Genomic DNA, 24,666 nt, shown 5'->3' with positions numbered 1-24,666 from the left:
ATTAAATTTAATGCATCAATTGGAATAAAGTGCTAGACAGAAAGACAGGTGGGTGAGAGAATCTTCTAGACACACTGTGTGATCTTGGGAAAGGATGAAAAGTCTCTGTTTTTGAGATTCCCCAGCCACAAAATGGCAGTAAATGAATCTCTCCCAAGTGCTCTCTGTACAGAGGGTGGGGAATGGTATAATTTCTAGAGAGTCTTATAAAGGCAGAGTGCCCTTTTCTGGTTTTGGATGTTGATTGCATGTATGATATATTTAGTCTACACAAAGATCCTTATTGACTAGGACCCGGATTGGATGGCTCAGGCCACTGAGGGAGAAACAAGGCCCACTCAGGATTGGCCTGTGTGTTCCCAGCACAGGGCAGACCCTCACTGGGGTCCGGGCCTCGATGACAACCCCTCATCTTTCTGTACTTCTCACCCCGCCCCCGTCACCTCCTGCTGGGGCCAGGGAGGATATGCCTTAAGTATGGGGGTAGGGGAGGAGAGACTTGAACTGACTTAAACTGCAAACCAAACTGTGCAACTTGATAAATATTCCCTTCACTGCAAGTTAGATAATATAAATTACTAAAGCTTTAGCTTGAAGCTTATGTTTAGAAAAATAAATGTATTGAATTCTCTTAGGATGAATACAACTATTGTAATTCCTCAAAACAGACTATTAACCTTAAATCATTACACATGAATTGACTTTTAGAAAATAAGTATATGTTAGTTGCTTTGAAAGGTACCATACACAAAAGTCACAAATATGTACAATTATATCTGCTCATATATTCACATGAATATACATGTATTGTATAGAAACATGTCTTGTATATATCTGAATGGACCTACATTTTCTGCACATAAAAATGTGTTTAATATGTGTATTGTGAAGCAACCTTATTGGCTGCCTGAACTAGCAAACCAACCCTCTCCTGTGCTCCCTGCCCTGCCCAGCTCCTCCCTGGCTGATGGGCCCCCAGAGAAGCTCCGGACCACATTTGGACATAGGTTAATCAGCCACCCTCACCTTTGAAGCCAAACTGCCAGGATTTGAATTTAGGATTTGCCCGTATAACAAATAACAGTAACATTCAGTAACTACGACAACTATTATGACTCCACTACTATCATCACTCACCAATCTCTCCACAATGATCCCTGAAACTCCCCCTTGCTCACCTGTCTCCCAACCCCTGGCAGGCAGCACCTGGCTTCAGGTGTCTTGACTTGGAAAGCCTGCAGATTCCTGCCAGATACCCAGGGACTGGTAAGACATGCTCCCTCACAGGGGCTTACTGGCTTGGCTTGCGGGGGGTCCAGCCTAAGCCATTGGCTGGGGAGCGCCATCTTCAGCAGCTACTAAGACACCCAGGAAGACAGAGGTGGCCCTGTTAGGTTCCCAGGGACCTTCTTGACAGCCAGCATGCCTCTTTTGGAGCATGGTTGGCTGAGGTCCTAGAGGTAAGACACACGTACCTTGGCGTCTGTCATGGGTGTGAACATTATTTCCCTGCAAGACCAGACATTAGATATTTATCTCCTAATTGTCATGGATTTACACCTTGTTTCCTGATGTCAGGAACCAAAACCATTTAGAATGAGGTTTATCAGCCAGCATTATCTGTCTCAGACACTGAGGGAGGTGATGCTAACATCAGAACTTTTTTTCTCTCAGTCTCTCTCATGCAGGTTTGGTGTCGTGGCAAGCTGCATGGGATCTGTCTTAACTGGTATCCCTGCTGTGCCAGTCTGGGCTGTTTCTCCTCAAACCCTTTTTTTGTCCTTTTCTGGTTTTGCCCTGCACTGTAGAGAGGATGAGCCCAGGCTGCGTTTTCAAGGCTCCCCTGTCCTCTGGCTTCCGGCTCAAATCAGCCAAAGGGCTAAGCACTGGCAGAACATGGGCGTGGGAGAGAGGTCAGGGTGTTCCCTCCTCTTTCTCTGCCTTGGACTCTGACTCCAGCAGTTCCTCTGTGACCCTGGCCTGGGAATCCCCTCTCTGATCCTCCAGCCCACAGTGCAGGGGTTTCTTGCTCTTGCTTTCTTGGTTAGACAGCGACACACCCAGCAAAGGACGCATGGTCTGTTCAAACTTATGATCACTTCCTGCAAGCGTTTAACTTAAATGATTTCACATGCCCCAAAGCAGCATTAATCATTTCTGAGCAGGTGAACCCCAGGTGAAGACTGTCTCCTCCGAAGGCTGGTGAGCAATAAGCAGAGTGGTGACTCAGTTCTCCATGGGAGAAGGAGGGTGGGCTGCGGAGCAGAATTCTCAGGCCAGCAGGACCCTAGGTTTGTACAAGTGAAGCCACGTCATGTGCTGGCCTGAGAATTTGGATTGCTGTGATATAGATGCTAAACAAGGAAGGATGTCCTGCAGTGGGGGGTAGGGGCTGGCTGAGGAGAGGGGAGGCAGTACAGCTGAGGGCTGTAGGTGTCAGAACCAGAGGGGGCCAGGTGAACTGGGATGTGCTGCCCCTGAAAGTGGGCTCAGGCTGCCAGATCTTCTGATTTGCTAAGAGATTACTGTAAAATCTCCCAAGTTTCAAATATTGGCAACTAAGTCAGAGTTCTCCAAAAACACAGCGTGGCCAAACAAAGCACATCTGTGGGGCCGACTTGGCCTGTGGGCCTTCAGCTGTGACCTGTGACTAGTTATTAGGAACAGATTAGAAGGGAGGTGTGTGGTGGGTGTGAGCACATCCCTGGGGATTCCCTTAGGGGTGAAAAGCCCAGCTCTCCCAACCCTGCTGCTCTCAGAGGTCCACAGTCAGCCTCTGTGTGAGCAGCAATAACCAGGGGCTGCATGGAGGGCATCCAACTCGGCCCATAACTGACTCCTACGCAGGGTCAAAGGCCAGCGAGGGGTCAGGAGAAGCCACAGCAGCTTGTGCCTGCTCACAGGCCTCTCTGCAGGGGGAGGAAACACAGGTCATGGCTTGGGCGGGCGCAGGTGCCTGCAGCCTGACCTCCCCAGAACCCGAGTCACACTCCAGAAGCCCAGCTGGCAGTTCCCACGGAGGCTGGGGTACATTCACTTTTTTTTTTTTTTTTTGCATGGGCAGTCACTGGAAATCAAACCCGGGTCTCCAGCATGGCAGGCGAGAACTCTGCCACTGAGCCGCCATTGCACTGCCTTACATTTACTTTTGTGGTAACAGATAAGGCATCGTATTTGCCATTTTGACCATTTTTAATTGTGCAGTTCAGTGGCATTAGCTATGTGCTTCCATCACCACTATCCATTACTAAAGCGTTTCATCACCCAAAAACAAAAACTCTTTACCCATTATACAACAGCTCCCCATTCTCTCAGCCACTCGTAACCACTACTCTACTTTCTGTCTCTATGAATTTGCTTCTTCTAGACATTTCATATAAATGGAATCATACAATATTTGTCCTTTCTTAAAATTTTATTATTATTATTACTTTTTTGCATGGGCAGGCACAGGGAATTGAACGTGGGTCTCCAGCATGGCAGGTGAGGACTCTGCCACTGAGTCACCATTGCCCGCCCAATATTTGTTTTTTTGTGCCCGGCTTTTTTCACTTAACACAATGTTTTCTAGGCTCCTCCACATAGTGGCACATACCAGAATGTCATTCCGTTACATAGTTGAATAGTATTCCAGTGTATGGATATATGTCATTTTGTTCATCCATTCATCTGGTGACGGACACTTGGGTTGTTTCTACCTTTTGGCTATTTCGTATAATATCTGCTGTGAACACTGTATACAAGTGTTTGTCTGAGTGCCTGCTTTCGGTTCTTTGCAGGATATACCTGTGGGTGGAATTGCCAGGTCATGTGGCAATTCTACGTTTAATTTTGTGAGGAACTGCCCAACTGTTTCCCACAGTGGCTGCCCCATTTTGCAATCCCACCAGGAACATACGTGAGTTCTATTTTCTCCTCATCTTTGCCCACACTTGCTCTTCCTTTCTTTAAATACTAGCTTTGTCAGCGGATGAAGTGGTTGGTGTACACTTCCTATGTGGGGTCTTATAAGCCAGTAGGCCTGCGCTGGGAAACCAGGAAGTCTTTGTTGGAGGATATGTGGCAAAGAGAGTTTGTAGGATTGCCTTAACCCCCAGTGTGCTGACTGGTCTTTGGAAGTACAGGTAAATGTACCTCGATTTCCCCATCCCTAAAACAGCTGTAAGTATATGTACCCCGAGCCCCCCTGAGGATGACACAGAGCAGCATGTCTCTGGACTTGATAAAAGTACAGAAAACAAACTGCCAGAGGTTATTGTGGTCTTTGAACACTTTCTCAGGTCCTTTATTTTGCCACAATAAATAAAGGGAAAAACCAAAACAACCATAAATTAGGGAGGAGCTTTACAGGAACCTAGCCAAAAAGCTGCCAAGCCTTATAAAGAAGGAGCCATCTTTTTCTCTGCTGTCCTTTGGGGTTTTGCTTGCAAGCTGCCTGGCCCTCATTCTCCTACGTGGATGGTGAAATCAGGCCATGTCACCAGCCTAGCCAGCTAGGATTACCACTAGAAGGTGTCTCCCTTCCAGGCCCTCGCCAGAGGCACAGCCTCAAACTCCCTCCTGCCGAAGACCTGTCCAAAGCCCAGCTTGGGGGCACGGCGGGCCCTGGCTCCTTCTCTCCTGCGGAGGCTGCATCTGCCCCTGGGGCAGGGGTGTCGCCACGAGTGCCCCACCTGCGCCCGCGGTTTGGGGTCACAGACGTGAGCCTGGGGGTGTCGGCAGCGCGCCAGTGGGCGAGGATGCTCTGGAGCACGTTGTTCAATGCCCTGCCCGCCGTGTGTCCGTCCGGGTGATGGGTTCTAGTGGCAAAGTGTCCTCTCTAGTCAGGTTAGGGAAAGAGCTGTGTTGTCGCCTTATGGATATTGACTCAGGTAACGGAACCATCTCCTTCTTCAAGTTGGCTGCTGGAAAGCCTAGAAATACACTTGTGGCTCACCTCTGGCAGATTTACAGGCCTTCTGCATAATATGCTAACCTCACTCCTAACTTTTTAAAAAGAAATACAATCATATTGTAGTGCATGCATTTATATAAATTAGTATAAATCCTTTGGGGACCAAGTCAGGTTTATACACAGGCACTAAAATGCTAAGGAAATGAAAAGAATTCACCTCATAGTGGTTGGGCTGCTTTAAGGATTCCCAACAATTCTGTACAAACTATTACTTGAAATGTGACTTTTTACATTTACCAAAACAATAGGGGATATTTCCATTTTGCCCCAATCTCTTCATTTGCCTTGAATCACTCTGGTGATTTCCAGAGTGAACCCAAATTTGAGATTTGTGGGTCCCTGGGTCCCATATGCAGCCAACGGCAGTGGGTGGGTGGTTGGGGGTCTCCTTTGTTTGGGGGGATTTACAGCAATTGCCTTAACAATGAGGCTCTTTTGTGAAAGCTGAAGGCGGTTCCTGCAAATGTTGGCTGCAAACACGCGAGCTGAAATGTTACCACGGTCACGGCACTCCTTGAACAATCTAAAGCACATTTCTCTCTGTATATATTTGTTTTTTCAGGTGCTTTAAAGCCTAGAAAACAATCATAGCTGAGGCCAATTTTGAGATGGCACTAAAAGAACCTACTCGGAGACAGATAAAAATAATGAGAACCTTTCTGTCAGGAAAGATTTAGAAAATATCACTGGCATTATTAAAATTTAATTTTTTACTTGGCTTTTTGGTTCCCCTTTCCAGTGATAATGAGCAGGACTGCACACCTCCGCCTTGCTAGCACTTGTTTTGTGCAATAAATTCAGCCTTCCAGTCTGAAGACATTTCAGACAACAGTTTTGACTGCTATAGGCTTGTTGTTGTTTTTTTTTTTTCACCCTGTGCTGGGCTTTGAGTCTTCCTATAAAAACCAGTTCATGAGATAATTTTCCACAAGGCCAGTGTGGAACTAATAAAAATCAATTTTGCCCAACTGGTTTGGAGAAATTCTGGGCACAGCTAAGGCAGAACCACAAAAAGAGGAAAAAGAAAAAAAGGATCAATGCATTCACGAATGGTTTACTTGATAGAGAACTATCCAATTAGCTGACAGGAGATGCTTGGCTGTAGGAATTTTCCTTTCGGCATGAAGAGAACACCTGCTAAGGGTCCAGAAGAGCTTTTCTTCCCAGCGGTTGAAGCTCCTTGAATGCAGTAACTTCCAGGGAATTTCCCATGCCCTGAGTGACAAGCAGGTGGACTCTGGGCGTGACAGACGAAGGCCTCTGTTGAAGTCTTGCCCAGCTCTTTCTTTTACTGTCAAAGAAGCTGGTTTTGTGAATGGGAGGGCGGGGCTTCACCCACATTGCTCCCAGGCATAGAGTCCATGCTTTAGGAACTCATCTGTGCATTTGGATACCTCAGGTTCTTGAAACTTCATGGCTTCCCCTCCATGACCACCCATCTGAACCCTGTTTAGCTTCCTACAAATGGAAGCTAAATGGAAGAGTCCCAAGGGGGCCCCTCTTTCATAATAGGAAGCAAGGGTACAGTGTGGTGGCATTCAGGACACATCTCTAAAATGCATGCCTTTACCAACTATATTGTGTTAGTTCAGGACACTAGTTGACATTGTTTAAAAACAAATGGCAAGCCTTTGCACAGAAAGAAAAACTGGAAGGAAATGCAGGGAAGTGTTTACATTAAGGTGATATGTGAACATTTCTATCTTTATGTATTTCTATATTTTCTTGAATTATGTTTTTAATTATTACACATATAATAATTATGATTGGAAATGATAATTAAGAATTGAGTAAATTGCTCCAGGGGTTGCTTTTATGCAAGCTGCAGTTAGACCTTGCTGCCTATTATAACCTGCCAACCCCCAACCAGGGCCATTCCAGCCAATCCTAAAGAACACCTAGGACAATATATAAGATTCCACGCATTACAGTAACTTTCCAGAAACCTGCAACCTCCAGATGGGTCCCTGGTCCAGACAAGTCCTGAAATCTAGATCAGTCTCTCCAGAACATCAGATAGTTCCATCTCCCTACCCCATATTAGTGACAAATCCTTCCAATATCAAAAATTTAGAATGGCCATAGCCCAAACACCCTTAAAGAGAAGTATGGAAAGATCACAGGTGATGGTGAAGTTAGACATAGAAGATAGGATTTAACAAGTGAATATGAATGCTGAATCATTAAATTGAAATCTTTTAGTCTCCAGTATTTTAGAGTAGCTAGAAGTAAAAACCTAAAATTGTGAAATTGTAATCCATGTCAAAGTCTGAAATATGTTCTACAACTAATTGCAGTGCTGTGCTTTGAAATTTATAGCTTTTTTTCTAGGTATGTTATTTTTCACAAAAAAAGTAAAAAAGTCGATTGTGATTATAAAAAATAATTAAGCCCTCTAGCCTCCTATATTCTGGAGCAGTTAGAAGGAAAAATCTGAGATGATGGTATGGTAGCCCATGACAAACTTTGGGGTCTGTCCTGTAACCACTTGTTGAAGAGTGCTTTGAAAACCATTGCTTTTTTATTTCTTTGCTTTGTATATATGTTATACTATGCCATAAAAAAAGTCAAAAAGAAAACCCTTTTTGGGGAAAAAATGTCTATGGGTTCTCTCAGGGAGCTGGAAAAAAAAAAGAATTGGGTAAATTGGAAAAGGAAATACAATAGATTAATTTTTTTCACAATGCTTTATGAGCAAGTAAGGGTATATGTGGGAAAAGCAATAAGAACAATTCTTTATCTTTTGTGTTTTATTTTATCCTAAGTACTTCACGCAAATGACTTCATTTACTCCTCAAAACAAATCTCTGGCAAAGGTCTCAAAATTGCCATTTTCCAGAGGGGGAAACTGAGGCTTAGGGATGTCAGCTTGCCTGAGATCACATGGCTAGTCAGTGGCAGAGCTGGTATTTGAAATGAGGTCCGATTTCAAAGTCCATGTGTTGTGCAATGGTGAGTAAAGTCCATGAGCTATGCATTTATGAATAGAGTTGGGGATAACAACACTGGTTCTTTCTTTTTTAACCTCAATATTCTTGAGATATTAAAAGCAGATCACATGTGAAAATCGAGAAATTGAAAATTCTGCTCAATGGAACATGGTGCTATGATAATATTCCAAATTATATTGGTGATCTGAGACTTGCCACACATGTCTTTCAGGTACTGATAATTTTCAAGGAAAAAATACACTAGAATAGAATTAATACGAAAACTACATGGAATAGATTTGAATCTGATGATTCAGAAGGGGTCTTGCCATATATTCCAGCCGTCATTAAGACCACAAATCGTTTTGTTCTTAACATATTAGGCAAAAAGCACAGGTTCTAAATAGTATATACATTATGATCCCAATTTTGCAAAAAAAGAAAAATACATATTTAAAACTTAAGCTTAAAACAAAAATTGGAGAGCTATACATTGAAATGTAAATAATTATGTCTTGGTATGGAGTTATTGTGATTTAAAAAAATCCATGTCACAGCATTTTCCAAGTTTTTTTGGGTAGTGAACATACACTGATTTTATAATCAGAAAAAATTCATCTCCCCTCCCTGCACGACTACACTCCAAATCATCTTTTCCTTAGAGAAGATTGTCCAGTAACTTCTGAACTTTGTGATTGTTTGAATTCTAGTGAAACAAAAGTTTACTTGGAATGCATTTCAGATCTTAAAATGAGGAGGGGAGATATTCCATATTCTTTGCAGAAGTAGGGCTCATTCTGTGCAGGGCAACTGCCATGAACAACATGACCGTAAGCTGTTAGAGGTCAAGAAGCAGGAGACTACACAGTGCACTCTGAGAAAAATATGAACCAAAAACCAAAAACAAAAACCTCCAGGCAATGACATCCGTATGACAACAGCGCCTGGTCTGATTTCTAGAATGACCTGATCACTTGCAGGTGGCCTCAGAAGGGAACCTGTGACTTCTATCAGAACACAAATCAGCAGCTTAGCAGAAAAGGACCACTCTTTGGAAAAGCAAGACCCAGTTCAGATTTCAAGCAGTGTCACCAAGAAAGCTATTTTTATGTAATCTAATTGCATTTGTAGCATCTGGCATTTTGCACCCTCCTTTTTTATGATTTCAGCATGATACATACTCTGCAAGACAATAAACAAAAGAGAGACTAAGTGTGGTACATTGGAGCCATGTCAAATATTCCCACTATAGAAATAGTACCATATGCCCCAGAGATTACTCCAGGGGCAAGTAAAACATCACCCAATGTATAGAACCTTGGTACAGAGAATACTGAGCAGCAGAGGAGAACAGGGATTTACTTCATTTATTAGGCCAGTACACAGCCTCGGATGCTAACATGCACTGATAGGAAATGCCAACATTTCAACTTAAATCAGGACTAGAGCCCATAACATCGACACTTTGCCTTTCAGCACAAGATCACAAACAGCACAAATCTGGGTTTCTTATACTAATTGGGGAGGTTTTCTAATTTGCTTATGATATCTGCCTCATGTCGAGCTAAACCTCCTCTGGTTACCTCCTAATGCTGTCTGAAATAATCCACTTATTCCTGGTCTGTCCACAGTACTTTATATCAAATAACGCTTCCTAAATACAGCCGCAGCAAAAGGCAGTCACAGCCCCAGACCTGTGTTCCGATATCACCACGCGTGTGACAGTCACTGCAGATCCCTCTACAGACTCAAGCCAGACAAGGAATAAAGCACAGGCTCTTGAGTAAGTTAGATCGATGAAATACATGCTAAACAGCACTAATTAACAACTGAAAGCATAATCTGATGAATGTTTTGAAAAGACTAAGACAATTTTGTTTTCTCAGACAGGCAGGCAAAATATTTGTTTTTATTTATTTATTTTTTTCTTAGGCAGGCAAAATATTTCAGGGTGTTTGCCAGCCTAGGCAATCATTATTGTTAACATTTAAACTTAGCTCAAAAAAGTTTTTTTTTCCCTAAATACAGTATCCTTTCCTCCCTTTTAAGGCTCATGTAAACATTCAAGGACACAGCGAAGAGGCTAAACTGATTTGGACATGTAGTCCCATTTCAGTAGTATTGCTGCCCTATCTAAACTCAGTTTTTAATGTATTCGATTTTTGAAAAAAGTTTTAGAGAAGGAAATGTGTGTGTGTTTTCCATTAAGCAGAATGGCCCAGAATTCTAAAGCTCACAGAACATGTCATGTGTGTGTACTGCAGAGGAGGGGAAGTCCGACAAACATTAATTGAAAGGCTCTTGTTTTTTTCTTATAAATGTGTCTATTCTAAACAAACAAATCCAACATCTCTTTCCTGCCGCCCCCCCCCCACCTCCATGCAATACATCATATTTGAAAGCATTTCCCTTACATTTTCAGAGGTTACTGAAGGGAAAAAAAAGTTATAATGTTTGATCCTACTTTATAGAAGTTTGTTCTTTTATTGGAGAACAGACTCAGAACAGCGATCAGTAAGGTATATGTGCCCAAGGGGGTGGGGAGGGGGGGAGTGTGGTGAAAAAGCAAAAAAGAGGCTGCCTTCAAGTGCCTTGTGGAAATGTATAAAACAAGCAGCGAGATAGTCCTTTGCCAAACACTGTCATAAATTTTTTATTTGGCAGCTAACATTCTCACTAGTTTTCTTGGCAGCAATTGGGACCTTTAGCAAGAAAGGTGCAGGAGAAAAATACCTTGTTTAGAGATGTTTTCAACACTTTCTGGGATTTTTCAGAACTTCTGCCTGCAGCACATTTCCACAACTACAGTCTCCGATCACCTGATGAGTGGGTGGTGGGGCTTAAACTTTTTCTTCTTTAAAAAAAGAATACATAGAGAGAAAGTGAACAAGCAGTGCTACCTCCTCTGGCCTTTGGCTGAGCCCATCTTTCTTATTTTTGGTGGTATCCAAGTGCTTAGTCTTTTCTGTGTAGACAAAAAACTGAAAATAATATCAGAATGTACCTTGTGTGGGGCCTGATACTGTCTATGTTGTATCCCCAGATGCCAGAGATAAGTGAAATGGAAGCAAGCTGACGACTAGAGCATTTTTCTTCAATAGTTTCTCTCCAGAAACTATTGCATTCAGGTCAGTTAGTGGGCAAAGGGCTGTCCTGGATTTGAAGCTGATGTAAGCACATGCACTTGAACCTGTGTAGTCAACCTCTTGATGGGCAGAATGAATGGTAATGAAAGCTTGTGGAGCTGGCCATTACCCATCCTGGGGAACCTCATGCTCTGAAAGCTCATTGAGGAGGGCGGTGTGGAATCTGGAGAAATAAAGACCTCAAATCCACAAGGAGTCAAGGATGAGGTCTTTCATTCTGACTTAAACACATTAAACAAACACTTTATACAGACTAGTAAAAGCTCTTGCACCAGGGGACTTCCAGCTATGAGTGAAGAGGTCAGCAAATTCACTTCTCCTAAAACAAGTATAAAACTGGAGAACTGTCCAAACAACCCTTTCAGGACTCTGGATAATGACTGATGGGAAAGAAAAAAACCCAAATGAGTAAGTGTTTATTCATAGAAAGCTGGGAGAATTTTGGGTAAGCACATCCCCACCTTACCCCCCAGCTCAGTTGGCTAGAATGATGCTTTTACCAGGGTAGGTCTGCCAGAGTAGGCTGACTCGATTTGGAGCAGAGGGTAAAACCCAAACCCAGAGGCACTGTCAATTAAAGTAGCGAACATGGTAGGGAAATTAATGGGGGAAAACCCACAGCTTTGATAGCCTGAGGTTGCAGTCTTGTTTGGGTGAGCAACAGATCTACAAGAAATGTAATAGGAAGATCCTAGAAATGAGTCATAGAAGTGCTGGACAAACTCTCCACACATCCCTGATTGTCTGGGAAAGTATACGCATGTGCTAGAGAGATCTGAGAGAGACCAAGAAAAAGTCAAAGCCAAGGCAGAGTTTAGAACTGGCTGAACTTTGAAGGTGCTTCTCAGCCCATACATAGGTCACTCAGCAGAGAATGGAAGCCTTACAATTTGAAGATTTTGAGCACAACCACTGGCCAATAATTGGCTGACTGCTAAGTTATGCACATAGAAGTTCAATCCCTGGGAAGCAAGACTTATAAAATAAAAATTAGAATTTAAACAAACAAAACAATGACTGAGAAGACAGCAGGGGCAATATATTCAGGCAACTTAAAAAATAATCAGAATCTAGAGTTGATACAATATATCGTCTAAATTGTCCCATTTTCAACAACAACAAAAAATTGAGACATATAAAAAATGAAGAACATAAAAGAAAAAGGAAAGGCAAGAAAAAGAAAACATGTAACCCATATTCATGGACAAAATTAATCAATAGAAACAGATCCTTAGTGGATGAATATGTTGGATTTAGCAAAGACTTCAAAGCAGTTACTATAAATATGATGAAAGAATTAAAAGAAACTATGGTTGAAGAAGGAAAAGAAACTGCTCCACAAATGGGGAATGTCAACACAGAAAGAGAAATAATGAAATAGAGCTGAATAGAATTCTAGAGTTGAAAAGTACAGTAAGTGAAATGAGAAGAAAGAATCAGAGAATTTGAAGACTGGTCAGTAGAAATTATCCACTCTGAAGAACAGAAAGAAAAAAGACTGAAGAAAAATGAAGAGAGACCTGGGAGACAACATCAAATATACCAACATATGTGCAATGGGAGACCCATAAGGAGACAGGAGAGAGAAAGCGGTAGAAAACTATACTTGGAAAAATAAGGGCAGCAAAAGAAAATCTTGAAAGCAGCAAGAGAAAAATGACTCATCCTGTAGAGGCAAAGACATCATCAGAATCTGACTTCTCATTAGAGACAATGGAGGAAAAAGACAGTGGGATGCCACATTCAATGCTGACAGGGAAAAACAAAAACCTGTCAATCAAGAACTCTATATCCCTCAATGCTTTCCTTTGAAAGTGCAGGTAAAATAAAGAGATTTCCAGGTAAACAAAGACAGAAAATTTATTGTTAGCACACTTGCCTTACAAGAAATATTAAATGAAGGCCTTCAGGTTGAAAAGAAATAACACTGATGGTAACTAAAATTCACAGGGAGAAATTAAGGACTCTGGAAATGGTTAATAAGTGGGTAACTATAAAACACTTTCTTTTTTCATGGGTGCAAGGGCTGGGAATCGAACACAGGTCTCCCACATGACGGGCGAGAATTCTACCACTGACCTACATGTGTACCCTAAAATACGTTTTAAATATATTTTTCTCTCTTCCTCTCTTAATTTCTTGCATAAACAATAATAACAACTCTTCATTGTGGGTTTATAACATGTTTGTATGTATGTATGTGCGTTTATATATTACAATAATAGTACAAAGGAGGCAGTAGGAAAGGGAATGGGCTGTATTGGCATAAAGTTGCTATATCTTACCAGAGTTAAAAGTCAGTGTTAGCCTAAAGTAGATTGTGAAAAGTTAGGACATATATTATAGTTTCTAGAGCAATGACTAAGAAAAAATAACAAAACATTAGTTAAATGAATGAACCAAAGATTTAAAATGATATGCACATTAAAAATATCTGTTTAACAAAAGAAGGCAGAAAAGCAGAAACACAGGGACTACAAAGAAATAGTACATATAGAAAACACAGGAAAATGGCAGACATAAATCCAACAATATGCAAAATGACATTAAGTATTAATGGACTAAGGACGTAGATTGTCAGACTGGGTAAAAAAAAAAACCCAATTTTATGCTGTTACATTTTAGATTCTCAGACAAAATAGACTTTAAGACATGAAATATTCCTAGAAATACACAGGACTACTTGATAAATATAAAAGGGTCAATATGTCAGGAGGATAGGGCAGTTATAAACATATATATGCCTAAAAACTGAGTCTCAAAATACATGAAGCAAAAACTGACAGATGAAAGGAGAAACAGAAAATTCAACCATTATACATGGATTGTATAATAACTCACATTCAATAACAGAATAATAGAAAATCAGTAAGGATATAGAAGGCTTCAACACTATCAACCAACCTGACCTAATCAACATTTTCAGAAGATCTATCTGATGACAGTAGAATTTACAATCTTTTCAAGCACACATGGAACATTCTCCATAATAGACCATATATTAAGTCATAAAATCAGTCTCAATAAGTTTAAAAGAACTGAGATCTTTCAAAATATATTCTCCAACCAAACAAATAAATTTGAAATCAACCAGAGAGACACTTCAGAGATCTCCAAATATTTGAAAATTAAAGAACACATTTATAAAAAAACCAAAGAATTAATCACAGTAGAAATAAGAAAATATTTTGAAATGAATGAAAATGAAAACACAATTATCAATATTCTAAAGCAGTGCTCAGAGGAAAATTTATAGCTATAAATGCTTAATTAGAAATAAAAAGTCTCAAATTTAAAATCTAAGCTTCCACATTAAGAACTTCCAAGAAGAGCAAATAAAGCTCAAGAAAAGCAGAAAAAAAGAAACAAAGATTAGCAAAGAAATCAATAAAGCAGGAGGCAGAAAACAACAGAGACTATCAATGAACCAAAAGTGGCTCTTTGAAAAGATCAACAAAATTGATAAACTTTAGCTAGAATGATTAATGATAAAAAGGAAAAAGGCTCAAATTATCAATATCAATAATGAAAGTGGGGATATCACTACCAGCCTAACAAAAATTAAAAACTTTATAGGGAATATTTTGACCAACTTTATGTCACCAAATTAGATAAGAGGTAAAATGGACAAATTTCTAGAAAAACACAAATTACCAAAGTGACTTAAGGAGAAATAGAACATGTGAATAGATGCACAACAAGAAAATAAATTGTATTACTAATTAAAAGTCTTCCAACAAAAAAAAGTCCAAGACCACATGGCTTAACAAATGAATTCTATCACATATTTAAAGAACAAATAATATCAATGCTACACAAACACTTTTAGAAAATAAAAGAATGAGTATTTTTTTAACTCATTCTATTAGATGAGTATCACTTTGACACAAATGGTAAAGAAAGACATCATAAGAAATATACATTATGAACATAGACACCAAAATCCTTTTAAAATACTGTCAGATTGAATGTAGCAACATACTAAAAGGATTAAACACTACGACCAATGAGATTTATCTCAGGAATGCAAGGTTGGTTTAGTATCTGAAAATCAGTTAATGTAATATATCACCATAATAGAATAAAGGACAAGAATCATAAGATCATCTTGACAAAAGCATTTGACAAAATTCTACACTTATTCATTATAAAAACTCTCAACAGACTTTGAAAACAAGTAAATTTCCTCAATTGATAAAGGGCATCTATGAAAAATCTATAGCTAATATCACATTTAACGGTGAAAAAGTAAATACTTTCCTACTAATATTAGGAATAAGACAAGGATGTCTGTTTTTGCCATTCCTGTCCAATACTGAGGTCCTAGCCAAAGCAATCAAACACAAAAATGAGAAAAAAAGCCATACAGAATGGAAGGGATGAAATAAAACTGTCTTTATTCACAGATGACAGGAACCTACAAGTAGAAAAACCTAAGGAATTTACAAAAGAGCTACTAGAACTAATAAAAAAGTTTAATAAGGCCACAAGATACAAGATCAATACACAAAAATCATGCTCACTTTGGCAGCACATATACTAAAATTGGAAAAATACAGAGAAGATTAGTATGGCCCCTGTGCATGGATGACATGCAAATTTGTGGTATTCCATATTTTAAAAAAAATACAAAAATTGACTGTATTTCTAAATGACATTAAGAAACCAATTTCATTTGTAAATCATCAAAAAGATCACAAAATATAGGAATAACTTTAACAAAAGAAGTGTAAGAACTGTATATTGAGATCTACAAAATATTGCTGAAAGAAAGTAAAGATCAAAATACATGGAGATCTTTTCCATATTCAAAGGCTGGAAAATTCAATACTGTTTGTGGCAATTCAATGCAATCTTAAAAAATTCCAAGCAAGCTTTTTTGTTGGCGTTGGAAAGCTGACCCTAAAATATACATGGAAATGGAAAGAACTAGATTGGCAAAAACAATTTTGAAAAAGAACAAAGTTGGAGGACTTACACTATCAGATTTCAAAAATTATTCTTAAGCTGCAGTAATGAAGACAGTGTGGTATTGGTATAGGAACAGACATACAGATCAATGGAACCAAACAGAAATTCCAGAAATAAACCTTTGTATTTATGATCAATTGACTTTTGATAAAGGATCCAAAGCAATTCAGTGGTGGTTGGGAGAACTGGATTACCCCCACTCTTTTTTTTTAAATGAATATGAAGCAAAAGCCACAGACTGGGGAAAATATTTGTAAATCATATATCCAATAAAATATCTTATCCAGAAAAATAAAGATACTCTCAAAACTCAATATGAAAGAGAACAATGCAATTTAAAAAATTATAAAATTAGCAAGTATCTGAATGAACATTTCACCAAAGACTGTATACAAATGTCTAATAAGCATCTGAAGAATGATCAACTACATTAGTCATTAAGAAAATGCAAATTAAAATGACATAGCAGGACACACCCACTAAATAAATGGCTTTAATAAAAAAGACTGACAATACCATGGATGTGGAGACCTTATAGTTATTGGTGGAAACATAAAATAGTACAACCGCTTTGGAAAACAGTTTGGGAGTTTTGTTGTTATTATTCATATACACATCATATGACTCAACAATTTTATTCCTAGGTATCAAGAGAAATGAAAACAACTGTCTATACAAAAATTTGTGTGCAAATATTCATAGAAACATATTTATAATAACCAAAACTGAACGCAATCCAAGTATTCATCAACTGGTGGATGGATAATAAAATGTGGTACATTGCTGAATGTATTTATTCGTTCAGCAATAAAAATGAATGAACTACTGATATATGGTGCAATATGGATGAACCTTGAAAACATGCTTAGTAAAAGAAGCTAGATGCAAAATAATACATATTGTATGATCTGTTTATATGAACTTTCTAGAAAGCAGATCAGTGGTTACCTGAAAAGTTCAATGTCTGCCTTGGTCTTTGTTGTTTCCCATGACCTATCCCAGATTTTGGCATATACTAGGTATTCAATAAATACTTGATAAATCAACAAATGATGTACAGAAAGATAAGACATATTTGAATTTTCTTTTAAAAAATTAACATGCTTATAGGTCTGGATTGTTTGGGAACATCTTTATTGTGGAAGCTTTGGTCAGTACAGCAAGCATTTGTTCCTCACCTATCATGTGTGAAGCATTATGCACTCAATACTGGGGAATGATATCAATAAGACCTGAGAAGCTCAGGTCTAGTGGTGATGACATTTAATGAGCAAGAGTGACATGGCCCAGCCTACAGTGAACTGGAGAAAAGAGGGTGGTGAAGAACCAAGCTCCTGTAGGTGCAGAGATGCCACTGAAAGGTAAACTGGTTCACAGCCCAGGACATGGCCCGATTCTTGCATCAGATCTTGTTCCTCCTTTATTCAGACCACTGTGGGTTCCTAAGTGAAGGTGATATTTCAGGGTGTGGTTCTCAAAATGTGGTCCAGGAGCCCAGAAGGCCCCAAAATCCTTTCAGGGAATCCATGAGGTCAAAAATATTTTTACAATAATGATATGTTCTTTGTCTTATTCACTGTCATTCTCTCATAAGGTTAGAGTGGAGTTTTCCAGAGGCTACCTGATGTATGATAACACCACAGACTGAAAGCAGAAGCTGATATGAGGACCCAGCTCTCTTCTTCAAAGTTAGACATTAAAGAGATTGGAAGAAGGTAGCCAATGTCACCCTTCTAACTAATTTTGTTTTAGAAAACATAGTTCTCATTAGTTTATGTTAATAAATAATCAGTTAATTATAGCCATTTTTAAAGGAACGAATATATTTAGAAATTTCTCCAGTTCCAAGTTTAACATAGTAAATATCAAACACACCTAAAAAAGAGCTTCTGGGGTTTCTAAAGAATTTTTAAGAGTGTAAAAGGGTTGTGGGACCTAAACGATTGAGAAAGGCTGTTCTAGAGGGAAGCAGAAGGATTTGGGGAATTTTATCTATAGAATCCATCAACCTGGACACTGGAACATATTTACAGAAAACAATCAAAAGACACTCAGGGTACTTTCCAAGGTATGCAGCCTGAGTTCCCTATAGACAGTTAAGGAAAATTTTAAGTTCTGAGGCTGTTTGGACCAAGTCAAATCTCAAAATGCAGCAAGGCTACGATCTCATAGGGGACAACTGTGAGTTGTCTGTTTACCCCAGCTAGCAGAATTCCCTGACTGCACTGTGCTAGCAATTGCTTTGGCACTTAATAAGCAGACCAGGATTGGAGAAGAATGGTGAATACCTGAGTTTAGTAAGTAATGAGAAAATCTTTACCCATCGCTAAAATATTATATGTGGAAGAGAATGTAAGCAGGTAGGAAATTTGGATTGGGTTATGCTAAAAGACGAGAAGAGGTACTTCCAAGAATGGAAGTCAGCATGGGATAAGGTTAAGAGCGTGAGCTTTGGAGTCAGACAGCGGAGTTTGATCCTGGCTCTCGGCTACTCATTAGGTGTATGAGCTCGGTCAGTTCGTACCTCTCTGAGTGTCAGGTACCTCTTCTATAAAATGGGATTTATGAAAATACCCATCTCATAAGGTTGTAGTAAGGATTAAATGAGATAAACCATATGAAGCGATTCTCACGTAGTAACCATGATAAAAAGCAAGCTGCTAGTACAATTTCTGCAACCATCCCCTTGTGCGGCTTTGATGCTGGGTCCCACGAGCTCTACAACTGCCTTTGTTGGGGAAGGGCTTCTCCACGTCAGCCTCCTCAGTTAGTCTCCTGCAAAGCCTCCTAGGGAAGGAGCTGCCTCTGGAAAGGCACTTGGGGGGCCCCAGTTTTCCCCTCATTCCATCTGCAGCACTCATGGACCTTGGGCCCCTTCTTCCTTCCCTTTTCTACCAGGCCTGGGCCCAGCTATACCACTGCATCGGGGGAGACACCAGTGCCCGCGCTTCTGTTCAGGAGTAAGGAGGTCTTTTTTTTGTACAAGTTTACAGTACAGAACAATGAAAAGACTAGAATCCAAAGCCAACAGGGGCCAAGGAGTCTGCCTACATCTTGGGTTTTGCCATGGCGTGAAAACACATGGCTTCAGAGTGTAACATGAACAGCCCTAAGACCTCTCCAGGGCGGAATCTATGTTTTAAGTGATGCAGAAATAGTTATGACAGACGGTTAAAAAAATCAGTGGGAGGGTGTGTTAAATGAAAATCAAGATAACCTTTCATAGGCATGTTTTCCCCATATACTCCAAAATCTTTTCATTTTGACTAGACTAAGAGTGGGAAAAATGCCTTAAAATAGGGGAAATACCTATTTTTCTTCGACCTCACTTGAGCTGGGCACTCTGGGGATGAAGAGGAGGTGTGCCGTTCATAGACAAGAATGCAACCTTTTGTGACTAGCCTAACTACACCACTGCTTGCTTTAAAAAGTGTCAAAGTCTATTTTGGGAGAACATGTGGTTGACCGTGCCACATTGAAACATTGACTTATCGCCCAGTTTAGCATTAAAACATTGGAACTTACAATTAAGACTACACTGTTTACTCCAAATGGGTTTTTCAACAAGCTGCAAATATACTTCTGCTATCATAATAAAACCAAGAGCTGGGAGAGAGTGCTTACACACCGCCCATGTGCCACACTGCAAAGCACTTCAGAACACTGAAATATGAGCTGCCCTATCATATAAATGTTTCCCCACTCACCCCCCCACCCCAAATAGCAGACGTTGGGTGCAGCTATATTACTGCTTAATAGGTTTATTCTCATTCACAAAACAGGAATGACTTAAAGGCTCCAAAGGAAAACTAGCATAAGAAATATACTGGCATTCTTGCTACAGATGTGGTCTCTGACACGTACACACAGGGAATCAGCCATGAATCACATGTTAAGATTTGAACATTATGAGGTACAAGGGAGACAACCATTAAGTTCAAGGTCTGAAGTGATAAAAAACAAAAGGAATTAGTGTGCCTGTGTCCACAATGGCGTTTAAAGGAACTGCTTTAAACGATAATCATGCATCCCTTCCTCTGCCTTTGCCCCATTTTATTTCAAGGTCGGGCTGCCTTTTGTTTGGTTCCTTCTTTCTGCTCTGACACAGATGACAGTTCTGGGTCCCGCCTGCTCACTGGGCTAGGACGGGAACGCGCCTAGTCGGCGCTTGCTCGGGAGCTCCGAGGCTGCGCGGCTCGGGGGCCGGGGCTGCGGGGAGCACCTCGCCCTGCGGGCCCGTCACCACCTGCCTCAAGGGTCAAGGTGGCCACGGTAATTATGCCAAGGCCATGTCTGACAAAGTAATCCATCAAATTATTTCTCACAATTTCAATTCACCCCTCAAATTTTCCTTACCTCCAAAGCCAGCTGGATATTATATTACCGAAGCTGTTGAAAGGGTGCAACACTAGCCATGGAGCCAAAGGCCACGGCAGCTATGCAATGCATAAATTTTTATTGTTTGCTCAGTATTGAAATCTCATTAGGGTCCATAATTCATCTGAACACCGTGAACATTTACATCTGTTGATCATGAGAACTTAGAAGGAATGTACACCTTTGGCTAGTGTTTAGAAGAGGCAGTGTGTGTGGGGGGTGTGTTTGTGTGTGCGTGCATGCACACACAAACATGCATGTAAACTCATATGTTTTTAGCTCCTGAGCAGCTGTGGTTTAAATATCCCTTACTTAAACCAATTTCCAACCTGAATTTAAATATCCCAAAGTTGTTTTCATTTGGCAGCTTTCAGACAAAGACTCAGTTCTCTTCAAGCCTAGCCTGATCAATGGTGGAAAATTCCACTCATTGCACATTGGCCTTAATGCAGTTCTGCTGTGTTAATTACATCAGAATTATCTCAGAGATTACACGCCCTTCCTGCAACATATATGTGTTTTTGTCTTCACTTAATTGTGGCTGCAAAATTCACTGGAGAGAGAAAATATAACTGTGACTGTCTCTGGGTCCCAGGGACACCCAGACTTGCACCCACACAGTTTGGCTGTGTGTGTTTCCTACTAAGTTCTATGCTTACTATCTGGCAGTATTTTCATTTCAAGGCTCTTCGTTCCATGAACACTTTATTTTGAGGGGGACAATGCTGAATCGCAGAATCAGAATTGGAAGGGGAAGGAGCCTTAGGGAAGTGGCAGCCCCCCTCTCCAACGCAGGAATCCCCCTACAATGCTCCTTGACAAGTGGTCCTTCAGGAATGCATCCATTTTTGGAATGAACTATGGCAGCAGCTGAAAGGCTCTTAGCAAACACTCCCTAGCAGTTCAGGGCAGAGATGAAGAATAGTGAGGCCGATGAGAAGTCCAGAGGGAATTTAGGTAGACCAAATGCAATTACTCAGACTGGCATCTGGCTAGGGCACCAGCTCTAATGGCCCCACTATAATTCCAGCTGATGGCAGTGACACCTTCTGATGAGAGTCTTGTCAACTACAAGCTGCTCCTTAGCAGAACTTCACTAATATGCTGCGACAGGAAAAATCGGATACAGATGTTTTCACTCAGAAGGCCTTGGAAACACTAAAGTCCTATCTTCTCCTCAAGGAGAAAGGGCATGCACTTCCATGCAGGAAAAAGAAGCCAAAGGGCCTTAACAGAGGGGCCGGCCTGATCCAAGCTTCATCGCAATGTCCTTTTCCAACAAGCCTTCCAAGTCAGCTTTAGGTTTCAGCTTTCCACTATCAGTGCTGCTTTTACAGCCTCGGAGCTCCACTGCTACGGCCTGGACAAATGGGGTCAAACAGGCACCTGGGCAGGGCTCTGGGAAATGATTTGGCTCCAATTCAGGACATGTCTCTCTACGCTGGGGCAAAAGGCAAGAGTTCTAAGTCTGAGGATGCCGTGGACAGCAAAATCAGACACATCCTTATCTTCGTGTAACTTATAGATCTTAATGAAATAATCACATACACACATAATGTACAATTTCAAACTGTGGTTAAGTGTTGCGGAGGAAAAAGGTGTGATTCTATGAGTGTCTAGAAGAGGGGACTTATGTCAAGCAAAACTTCCAGGAAAGCAGCCCCTGAAGTGGAGTTACGAATGCAAGAGACTTATGGGGATGGGTAACACTTCTGACACAGAAAATGGAAAGGAAGCAGGAATGAGCAGGGAAAGCCTTCAGGCTGTCACCTGTAAAAGCAAAGACCGGAAGAGGAGGAAAGGGCAGACAGAGGCTCAGCTTGTCATGCAGCTCTGATGGTCTTGTAACCCAATGAGATGCTCTGGAGCAAAGATGGCCTGGTAGAGGAAGTCCCAAATGAGGCAGAAATGGCCAGGCCCTAGGACGCCACCACTGCGCTCAGTCATTGGCTGGGGGCTGCCCGGGAAGAGCATGACCCAGCTTTGAGGCTGAGGTGGGCCGACACGTGGAGCGGTCTATGCCTTGCAGCTTTACGGCTGCACCCCTGTGCCCGCCATAGGACTGAGTTCACCTAGGGAGTCAGGAAGGGCTTCCCGAAAGTGGTGACATGTTGAATTGGGATTTGAAGGGTGCACTTGGTTCTATAAGTAAAAGGGGAAGAGTGGGTGGGAGGAGAAGGATTTCAGGCAGGTGGCAGATACCGAGGCTGGTTGTTTGAAGTGGCATGCTGGTGGAACCGAGCAGGCAGTGAGCCCAGAGAGCAGAAAGCCAGCAGGGAGATGGCGGGACCGAGGAAAGCTGGATAGGGGCCAGAGGTCAGATGGCTCCCACTTTGTGGCCCATGGTGAGGATTTTGTTTTCTATTAACCACGTGGCTTTGAGAAAGTCACTAACTTTACTATATTTAGTTTCCTAATCTATAAAATGGTAAGATCAATACCTGCTTGATAATGTTAATGTGAGGATTAAATGAGATAACACATATCAAGCTCTTAGTCCAGTTTCTGGCACATAGGTAGGACTTGGTAAACAGCAGCTATTATAGGAAACCTTAACTGGATGCACCTTCTGAATGAGGACAAATGAGAAAAGCAGACTTACCTCTAATTTTTTTTTTTTTTTTTGCATGGGGAGGCTCCGGGAATCGAACCCGGGTCTCCAGCATGGCAGGAGAGAACGCTGCCACTGAGCCACCGTGGCCCGCCCCTCACCTTTGATTTTGTTTCCAAAGGCTCACAAAGTTTTAATCCAATATACCTTGCATGCATTTAAGCAAAATTGCAAATGAAATTGATTGATTCCTTTTTCACCAAGATCATGGCAGTACCCAAATCCTCAATCATTAAAATTCCAGGCATACATATAAGTTTATATCGATAACTCAGAACTGAATAAGTTATAAAAACCTTGTAACAGTAAAATAGTCTAGTGAAATCTAAGGAACAGAGGTGCTCCTAGCAACAACGGCACAATGAAAGCAAGGAACGAGGCTGTCGGGGACAGGAGGGTTTCTAGAAAAGAGCAATATTAAAAATATATATTTTTTCTCTCTCCAATCCCACCTGCTCTTGTGAATATGTAATCCTTCAGATACCTATTTTCAGGTTATTCCAATCCACAACATATAGGAATCAAAGAAAGGTAATCAAAGGAATGAAAAACGTATGCTGGCTGTAGTTGCTGAAGCAGATTTGATTGCCAAAGAAAATTTTTCCCACATGAGGTTTTTGCTTTTTTTTATTTAAAAAAAAGGGGGTGAGCATGTATTACTACACTAGAGGACACTCTTGGAATTCAAGTCCAGATGACCTGAAACAGCTGAAACTAAGTCCAGCTCCTATACCACTGGTCTATGTGTACGTATGAGTTTGGAATAACCTGACCCATAAGGTGAAAAAGAGGGAAACCTCCGTATATAGATGTATTCACAACAGACATGTTTTATTGGTGGCAGGTAAATAAAATCACCAATCAGTTCACAACTGTATTGTCATTGGTGGGCTTGTCTCAGTGTCAAAATCTAGTCTTTCCTTTAAAAGATAACTCTGGCAGCCACTGGTTTACACCTCACACACCACTTTGACTTCCCAGCATCTAGTAAATTCACAAAGCTATTCTTTTCAGCTGTTCACCCCCTTGTTTATTCCACCAGAGATGGTTCTAACTCCCTCTGATACTTAGAAGAGTGCATAACACCAAAAATATCTGGCCTCCACTCTTGGAAATTTCAAGATGAGATACTGGTGATATCATCCAAAGAAACTAATATGTGTCTATTCTTCGGTGCGTTTCCTCTTTTCCCTTCTCAAGTTGTGATAAAGCAAATGTGAGGTTTCCACAGCCACCCAAACAAAATCATTTTTTTTGAGAATGTGAAAGTATTCAACAAATTAACTCAGATGATCATTAATTCCTTTTTTTCTTTTAGGAAAATGTGTCACATAGCTCCTGAACTTGTCTTGCATATTTCTTTCCTGTGCCAAAGCTTATTGACTCTTAGGTCATCTTCGTATGTCGAAAATTCTTGGATCACAGGTTTGAACCTAAGCAGACTGAACAGGAATTTCTTCACTCAGACAAAAAAAATGCCTGATGAGACAGCTACTTATGTCTCCCAGTGGGGGATGCAGGAGGCCTACCTTCATCATATGTTGTTTCGTTAGTTTTGCCAAAACTCTCAAAAGCAAAATTCCTGAAAGAATGGCTTTAGGCTTCTTTAGCTTTCATTAAGGTGGATGGAAATCATACTGCAAGAAGTTTTTTAAAGCACTCTAAAGTTTTATCTGT

At 40.7% G+C, this 24,666-nt stretch overlaps 1 protein-coding gene, 1 long non-coding RNA gene and 1 other non-coding gene across 8 annotated transcripts in view; 2 read left to right on the top strand and 1 right to left on the bottom strand.

Moving 5' to 3' along the window:
* The window catches only part of VTI1A (vesicle transport through interaction with t-SNAREs 1A), a 380,272-nt gene that overhangs the window by 10,524 nt on the left and 345,082 nt on the right, over window positions 1-24,666 (bottom strand). The gene's annotated exons all lie outside the window — the stretch shown is intronic.
* Window positions 1,134-19,558, top strand: LOC143654295 (uncharacterized). Of its 2 annotated transcripts, XR_013161753.1 has the most exons (5): window positions 1,134-1,266; window positions 9,516-9,667; window positions 10,928-11,012; window positions 17,596-17,716; window positions 18,900-19,558. It is a non-coding gene; the product is annotated as an uncharacterized LOC143654295 (long non-coding RNA). The 2 variants fall into 2 exon arrangements; XR_013161752.1 differs by lacking the exons at window positions 9,516-9,667; window positions 10,928-11,012; window positions 17,596-17,716; window positions 18,900-19,558 and adding exons at window positions 3,959-4,124; window positions 5,517-6,696.
* LOC143654649 (U6 spliceosomal RNA) lies at window positions 15,546-15,650 on the top strand. Its single transcript, XR_013161854.1, has one exon. It is a non-coding gene; the product is annotated as a U6 spliceosomal RNA (small nuclear RNA).

This window comes from Tamandua tetradactyla, chromosome 13, assembly GCF_023851605.1.
Source record: "Tamandua tetradactyla isolate mTamTet1 chromosome 13, mTamTet1.pri, whole genome shotgun sequence".
Classification (NCBI taxonomy): domain Eukaryota; kingdom Metazoa; phylum Chordata; class Mammalia; order Pilosa; family Myrmecophagidae; genus Tamandua; species Tamandua tetradactyla.
The sequence above is the reverse complement of the archived record's forward strand: the minus strand, read 5'-3'. Positions and strand labels throughout refer to the sequence as shown.